Below are 8,382 nucleotides of genomic sequence, written 5' to 3'. Positions count from 1 at the left end.
ATAGAGAATTGGGAAAATTTTCTCCCAAATCCTCGATGTCCTCCACTTTAAACACCGCTGGTCACAGCTGTTCCATATTTTCGCACCAGCAATCCGCGCGAACATTCTGACTTCCGTTTAAAATTTCTTTGTTTTCAAACAGCCAATCAAAAAAAAATTCGAATTACTTCGAAAATCCCATGTCCCCAGAGCCCTTCGATTCTCGTGCCAAGGCCCCGCCGGCTAAGAGAAGCGAAAAGGGCTATGGGGACGCGAATGGTCACATATCTGCCTGGACACACCCAAAACCAATTACGCATGCGTGTTACCTGGACAACGCCTACATCAATTCAACACACTAAACTATTTTAATTTTTTAAGGAAAACTGTCCACTTTTCTGTTACAAAGACAAACACTTGTATTTCTGTCTACTTCAAAATAGTTGAAAAAAATCTTGGAAAGATTGTGTCTTGTCTCTTACAGAGGCGATTAATTTCTGAAATCTGTGCTTCATCAACTCGACTTGCAGCAACCCGTCTTTTCCCAAATGTCCAATATACACAAACAAATACCAAACGTAAAAACACCTTCACCAATCGTACCATTGGTAAATGATCACCATTCGTCAAAGTAGCCTTACCATTGGTACAAATTGGTACGAATGGAAAGCTCCTCAGTCGATTGGTGTATATATATATATATATATATATATATATATATATATATATATATAACCAAAAAATGGAGTGAAATTCTCCTCTACTATAAAGTGCTCAATAGCTGAACTAGAGCGGGAATAACAGTAAAAACTCAAGAGCTAGGTTATATGGTCATTTAATCGCTACTCCGAGTTTCATGCCTCATGCGAGGCAATCATCAGGCGACTGCCAGAAAAAACGGTTACATCCAAAGATATTTGAAAATACAGAACAATACAATTACATACTAGATGTGTTGCGTGTCACCTGTCGCGTCACGCGGGATCTTAATCGCTAATTAGATGATAACATTTTTCAGCAAGAATTTCCTAGCATGTCTGCAACACGATGCAAGCTCATTTCTGCTGTTCAGAGTTGACATTTCCGGTTTACATAAGATAAAAATTTCTCCCACAAACACAAATTACATCTCTTGGTAACATTCGAATAAGACCTAGCCTATGCGCCACTTGATGTCATACTTAATGCTCTGATCTTTCAGGCTCCATATGTATTTGCTTAGTTCAGTAGCGTGTTTGTACCGCTCATTTCGAAAAGAACATACATGATTACGATATCTTAATTTGAATGTAGTGTCACAGAGTCCAATGTATGTCTCTTTCGTGGTTGGTGTGATGACTTCGGCCTGGTAAATTACGCTTTCCATGCTACAATTTCCATCCATGGGACACGTGGTAGATTTCCGGCAGTTGCAATTTTTCGTTTGGTCATTAGTACGTGTGGATTTGTTAATTTCAGCTTTGTTATGGTTAGATATGATTGTTTTGATGTTACCCATGCAGCTGTAGCTTAATTTGAGTGTGTTACGGTTAAAAATGTTATGAAGTGGGTTAGATTTGGGGAAGTGCTTATCAATAAGTGAAAAGAAGCATTTACCAGCTAAGAAAGAAGCATTTATCACGTTGAAGGATCACAAGCCCAATTTTCAAGACCATCCAACGTGTCGTCTAATAAACCCATCAAAGTCTGAAATCGGTGTAATAAGCAAACACATTCTGGATGAAATTAACACCTCTATCATCAACGGCACGAAAATAAACCAGTGGAAAAACACCTCCAGCGTTGTCCGAATTTATGAAAACCGTGTCAAATTTGGGGCAAAACTTGCCCACCTGCCTGGCGACGAAAGCCGGCAGGGAGGCCTTTGAGGTGCTTGAAAAGCCAGGGGGGCTTCCGTCAAGGAGGGTGGAAGAAGATAGCCCTGGGACCTGGTTACCAGCAGATACCAAGCGGGGCTGCCAGGACCTAACCCAAGGGGGGTGGGGTGGGTCACAGAGAGAGGCACTTTCCTCAGTTAAAACTGCTCATTTTCTTTGCAGGACAGCCTTGGCCAGCAACGCTCTGCAGTCTTAGGGGCTGGCAGCCAGCTAGCCAGACACAAGCAAGGTGGGTGAGTAGGCTGTGTGTTGACAGAGTGCCTGTGGTTGATCGAGTGAAAAAGCTTGTGTGTTTTCTTGGAAAAGTGTCAGGGTGGTTGTGTTGAAATTAGCACGGTTTTCATAAATCCAGACGTGTATATATATATATCTGACCGGATTCGCAAAAACATAGCCACAGAATTTGACTTGTCACTGATAATCTTGCTACAATTCTGTCCTAGAGCTAGCTTTCCACGAGGCTTATCGTAGCTCAAATAGCAGCAAATAACTCTCCTGTATGCCTTTTGAGGCCAGGAAGACTAAATTCACCGTCTTTTCGTTGAATCATGAACTGTACAGTTTAATTAAGAGTGCTTTTAACATGAAATTGGAGTCTAAATCAACACGAACGTACAGATATCAAAACCGCGGCGGAGAGCCAATCTATTGCTTTCTAAAGTCCTGCATCGTCCTACATGGACTGAACAAGAGCTTCCTACATCGAGAATCGATTGAAATTCAAACAAACTAGGCCATAGTTAGCAGTAAGCAAACACTCAACATGTTATCGTTACGTCAATTATCGCCCGGAAGCCACGCAAATAAATTTCTTCCGCGCTGGCGAATCACAGACAGTTCTAACACTTAGCTAAGCCGAGAACGCCTAAAATTGATAAAACAAGGAAATTCTACTCAAGATCAGCGCTTGAACTCATGTTCTTCTCTCTGCTCGTGGCCATGTTTTGCTCGCAAATAGCAATGTCCCGGATGTACTTTAATTTTGTCGAGCGCAGAATGGCACATCCAGATTTCAACAGATTTTTTAGTCTATAGCTACATCAAAGTTTAGAGCAAATAACGCCAACAGCAGCTAGAAATGTCTAGTCCATTGCACGTCTAAGCCCTGAATTGATGTGGCTAAAGATTTTTGCCGTCTAAAGCAAGTACAACATTATCGCTACAAAGCAAACGGCCTACTGTTCCGGAACTAAATGTGACCCGTACAGTTTACACATCTCCTCAGGCCAGCCTCAAGTACGATAATGGACGACGCTTGCTGGCAAATCGTTAGACTTGGGCCTTCATTGGACTTAATGATTCCTCGGGCAGACTTCCTGTAGACAGCAAATACAGAACGCTAATCGGTCGCTCCTTGTCAGAGTCACCGCGCGAACTGAATTCAGACGAGTGTAGCCTGGGCTAAACTTAACACAAATTGAAAAGGGGGTGGCGGGGGGGGGGGGGGGGGGGTGGTGGATAAAGAATGAAAAAAAATACCTAAATAAATGAAACATGCGGCAAGGAGTTTCTACATTTCATGCTAGGTAAGATTTACAAGCTGCTGTCATAGCGAAAGCAGACAAAACAAATGAAAAAAAAAAAAAAAATCAAAAAACACTTGATTCAGTCTTTAACACCGTTTTCATAAATCCAGACATATATTTCTGCATGACCCAGAAAGGTCGAGAAACGAGCGTGTCTAATTTCTGTCGATCTTTCTAGAGCTTTTAGAGTCAAACTAGGGAATTCCCTGAGCAGTTTAGGACATTCTGTGCCAATATATGTCTGAATTTATGAAAACCGTGTTAAAGACTTTGCACCAAAATAGCGGGCATGTTTTTAAAAAATCGGTTAGATATTTAACAAGAAATAAAATGCAGACAGCGGCAACAAACATAACACATGAACTACGCATGGTTTGGAACAACAATCTAAAATTTTCTTGACGTTTCGCATGCTACATGCTATTCGCTTAGATACTGCAGACAGTACTGTTTCGGCCTTTTGGGCCTCGTCAGTGCAGTGCTGAAGACTACGATGGAGGCTAAGCTTAAAAAGCGCCCCAAATACTACACATGTGGTAGTATCTAAGCCATTAAGCTAGTTTGAGCATTTGTAAACTGCATCTCATTAACACTTGAGAGGTGTGCGTAAGAGATTTGTCGATTGGTGCCATTAGTGCCATTGGTACAAATCGATTCCAATGGAAAAGTAGTTAATCGATTGGTATACCATTTGTAAACTGCATACACAGTCGAACCTCCCGTAAGCCTCCCTACCTCCCATCCAAAATGTCAAGCCTAGGTGGTCCCTTACGAGAGGTGGTCGCTTAGGAGAGTTTAGACCATACTGAATCTAAATTTTTCCTCACTAGAATGCGGAAACTGCGGAGACTTACCCCATGCGCCAATGTTTTATTCATGTGAAAAGTCAATTTCGAAGAAAAAAATCCGGTTCTTCCATTGAGAAATTTCCATCTCTTGTATCTCTCTTCTTAGGAATACGACGAAGTTACAACACCTTATTACCTAATTTCCTCTCTATTATCTGTCAAGTGGTCGCTTACGGGAGGTTACAAACAAAAGAAAATTTCAAACTTTTAGCTCTAAAAGTGGTCGCAGTCGCTTACGAGAGATGGTCGCTTACAAGAGGTTCCCCAGCCTCGTTCCCAGGGTCTCTCATCTTACCGCCCCCTGGAGCGAGCTAGGAGAGACCCTGGGAGATGACAATGAATGAGTTGCCAGTAATCCAATACCCGTGTTTGCGCAGAGAACTCTGGGATCGTCAGGGGGCAAACATTGCAAGTCGCTAGAAGGAAATGTATGGCGAAAAGTTGTTTCGACGCCCAAAAACATGGTTTTGGAGAGAGATCAACGCTTTTTCGCCGTTGTTTTATCGCAAATGGATTTTAGCAATGTTGATACATGGAAAATGTAAGTTTTTGTTTGAATAACCGTGGAATAAGTGATAAAATTTACCGATAAACTCCCTTTTGCTTGCGTGAAGTTTATTGTGAAATACATTAAAGAGAATATTGAAAATTTCAATACACACCTGATCTCGAGAGGCTACCCGGAGCAAATGGTAGAAAAGACCCTCCGAGAAGTTAAACATAAAGACAGGAAAGAAGCTCTAAAACAGAAATCGAAAATTGCAGAAGGAACTACTACCCTTTGTATCGGGCAATTTCACTCAACCGTCAATACCAAACTTTGGAAAGCATAATCACGCACAAATGGCACTTTTGAATACAAATAATCAGAGATATATTCAAGGAGCCACCTTTGATCTGTTATAGAAAAGGAAAATCACTGAAATACGTGCTTGTAAAAGCAAAACAAAGGCTTTGAGCAAAACAGTAGCCACACAGCTTGAGTCATGTGAGTCGCGCGGACTCATTTGACATTAAATCAACCACAGACGGTACAATGATCGCCACCGGGCTTATTTCCAGTGTTATATGTATGACTGAGCTTTCAAATAAGCCAAAAGTAGCCTGTACACAACTTAAAAGGCTTTACTGGGTTATTTCCTCTCGATTTATACCTAATTGACTTTGTAATATTTTCAGACCATCACGCGATGTAAATTTCACAATAAAACCTCACGCAAGCAACGGAGTTTATCGGTAGATTTTGTCACATATTTCACGGTTATTCGAACAAAAACTTACATATTCCACATATCAACGTCGCCCAAATCCATTTACGATAAAAACGACGGCGAAAAAGCGTTGATCTCTCTCAAAAATCGTTTTCTTGTACCTCGAAACAACTTTTCGCCATACATTTCCTTCTAGCAACTAGCAATGTTTGCCCCCTGACGATCCTAGAGTTCTTCGCGCAAACACGGGGATCCGATTACTGGCAACTCATTCATTAAATTATTGAAGGGATGGGCGGCCACGTAAGAATTTTGTCTCTACTTAGCCTTCGGGAGTGCGGTATGTGTTGTCACCAAAGTAAACCAAGAACGATATGACGTTCTGCGGCAATGTCCAGCGGTAATATTCTGAAAACGCCGAGGAATTATCCAACATCTGATAGCGGAAATCCAAGTCGCTGCAGGTTGTCTGGTTCAGTGAAGGACGTTACATATTGTAAAGATCTCTTCAAGAAGGCGAATGAATTGCACACCGCGGCCGAGGCTTTGTATGGAAGATCTTTGACTCATCTTTACCTCAGAATGAAGTGCAGGTCTTGTGAACGGCGATTAAATAACTTTAGAGAATTCACGGCCTTTTAATTGATCACTGAAAGCCAAAGTCACTTCGAAAGGAGCGAAAGGGTGAAAAGATTTAGTGAAGTTTCACTGCGCCGTCTGCGCCCCGGCCCGAACTTTGCAGAGCGCGAAGGATAATACAACGAACTCGTCGCGGTATGCATTTCGCCGTTGTTGCTGACAAACCGGATTTATCTTCGACGGAAAGGGGGCTAGAAAAAGAAAAATATAATTTTTATTGTGTCGTTAATAAATTAGTGTACGTGACTCCAACGGTTCGTGACAATTGTGCACATTCTCATTTAATTTTCGATCATTCGGCCTTTCTTTACTTCACGCGTGTTTCTGAGGGGTACTTTTTATGCCGTGTTATTAGGAGAATTAGAAGAAATTATAAGTGGAGCGGAGTCGTTCGATTGTGTTACAGCATATTTTTAGAGGTCGTAGGTCTGCATGATTTCCGCTGGTAACTGCACGTCGCTTCTCAGAGTTTGACACCTTTGTAATTAACTATGCCGTGCTTATACTTTGTTTAGGTTAGTTTCTATTGCAAGATATGTTTTAAGGCTCTAAGTATTGGCTCTCCAGGAACAAAGATTAAAATATTCCGTGAACATATTGCTTACTTGCATTCTATATTGTAACACCGCAGTTGACGCCGGGCCCGGCTATTTGATTAGAACTGTTTTCAAGCACAGTGCGTTGCACGAATATCATATTTATCTTCGTCCAGCTTTTCTTCAGACTGCCGTAGCTTTACTTTGAGAAAGCTATATGTTTTCCTAGAGACATTCCTATTTTTTTACATCAATTTGATCGAGTGCATTCAAAGGAGAAGCAACAATTACTACAGGATGAAATTGCGCTGCTCGACGTCCACCGTTGAAATATGGCTGACTTTCCATAAATCCAGTGGGTAAGACAGCAACACTGAAAATCACGACCACTAAATTGCCGCGAGACAGTCTTGCTTAACCTTTAGGTAAACGCTGGAATAGATATTATTCGAAATTTGAGCCTGAAAGCTAAGTATCGATAAACACCGCGGGTAATGGCAGTCGCAGCGCGATACTTTGAATTCGACAAAGCTCAACGCGACAAATTGCTGATTACAGAGGACCCCTCCCTGATGTTCTCAATTGTCAAAGTTGCACGTGACCACATTCAACCAGGGTCTCTCCTCGCTCGCTCCAGGGGGCGGTAAGATGAGAGACCCTGGGGACGAGGTTGGAGGTTCCCAATGTAGTGATTTGACTGGGAAACTTTTTTTATTTTGGAAAGCTGGTCGCTGAGGAGAGGTGGTCGCTCACGAGAGGTGGTCGCAACCGGAGGTTGCACGGAGGTTGCACCGAGAGCCGCACGTAAACTACTTGTCGATTGGTACCATTCGTACCATTGGTACCAATGGAAAAGTAGACAGCCGATCGGTATGCCATGTGTAAACTGTATAAAGCGTGCGAGCCCAAAAGCGCCAAATAAATACAATATGTTTATTCTTCGTTCTTAAAGCGTGCGAGCCCAAACACACGCTAAATACAAGTAAATACAATGTATAATCTTCGAACTTAAAGCGGGCCCTAACACACGTTTGTGTTTTGTATGCCCTGTGTCGGGGAATCCGTTTGTGTGTATTGGACAACCCTCCCTCTTTTGGCAGTCCGTCGAGTATGACTTTATTTTTCCCGCCCTAGCGCACGCCCCCGACCTTGTAGGCAGGGCTGAACGCTCTTCGTGACGCGTGAGTCTGGTTAAAATAAGCTTATCTAAAACATGCATGATAATGTGCCAAAAATCAGTGCTTGTGTAAGCGACCCAGTTTCCTCACCTTTTATCATTCCCGACCGTTAAGTTTCAATAATAATAGCAAGAAGATAAAGTGGACTGTTTTGGCACTGTGTTTCGGAAAGTCGCAACCCTGGAAACGAAATCAAAATAATGACTTCTTACATGTTTGGCACGTTCAAATTTCAAAAGCATCTAATTTTAGAATGCACCAGGACTAATTTGAACTTTGTTCTCCTGGTGAGTGGGTTTAGAATTGGCGCTTTGTGTGGAAAACTCATTCTACACGAAGTTTGTACTGGTTCACAATCGCCATTAAAAAACGAACCAAAATTCCTGTTGACTTGCTGCTCTGACTCGGGTAATGTGAAGTTTTAGTCTGTAAATGTACTTCCTATGTGGTGGTGTACTCCGGAAATGCCGACAGCTTTTGATCAAGAGTCTTTCAACACATGCTAAAATGTCACACTAAAAACCAATAGCATTTCAAATCCTGAACGAACTTGAACTTATAGTATATAAACAGCAGAAATCTTGGCAC

This window comes from Orbicella faveolata, unplaced genomic scaffold (genome assembly GCF_042242905.1).
Source record: "Orbicella faveolata isolate gen_17 unplaced genomic scaffold, um_ofav_v1 contig_12, whole genome shotgun sequence".
Classification (NCBI taxonomy): Eukaryota; Metazoa; Cnidaria; class Anthozoa; order Scleractinia; family Merulinidae; genus Orbicella; species Orbicella faveolata.
Note: the sequence above shows the minus strand (reverse complement) of the source record.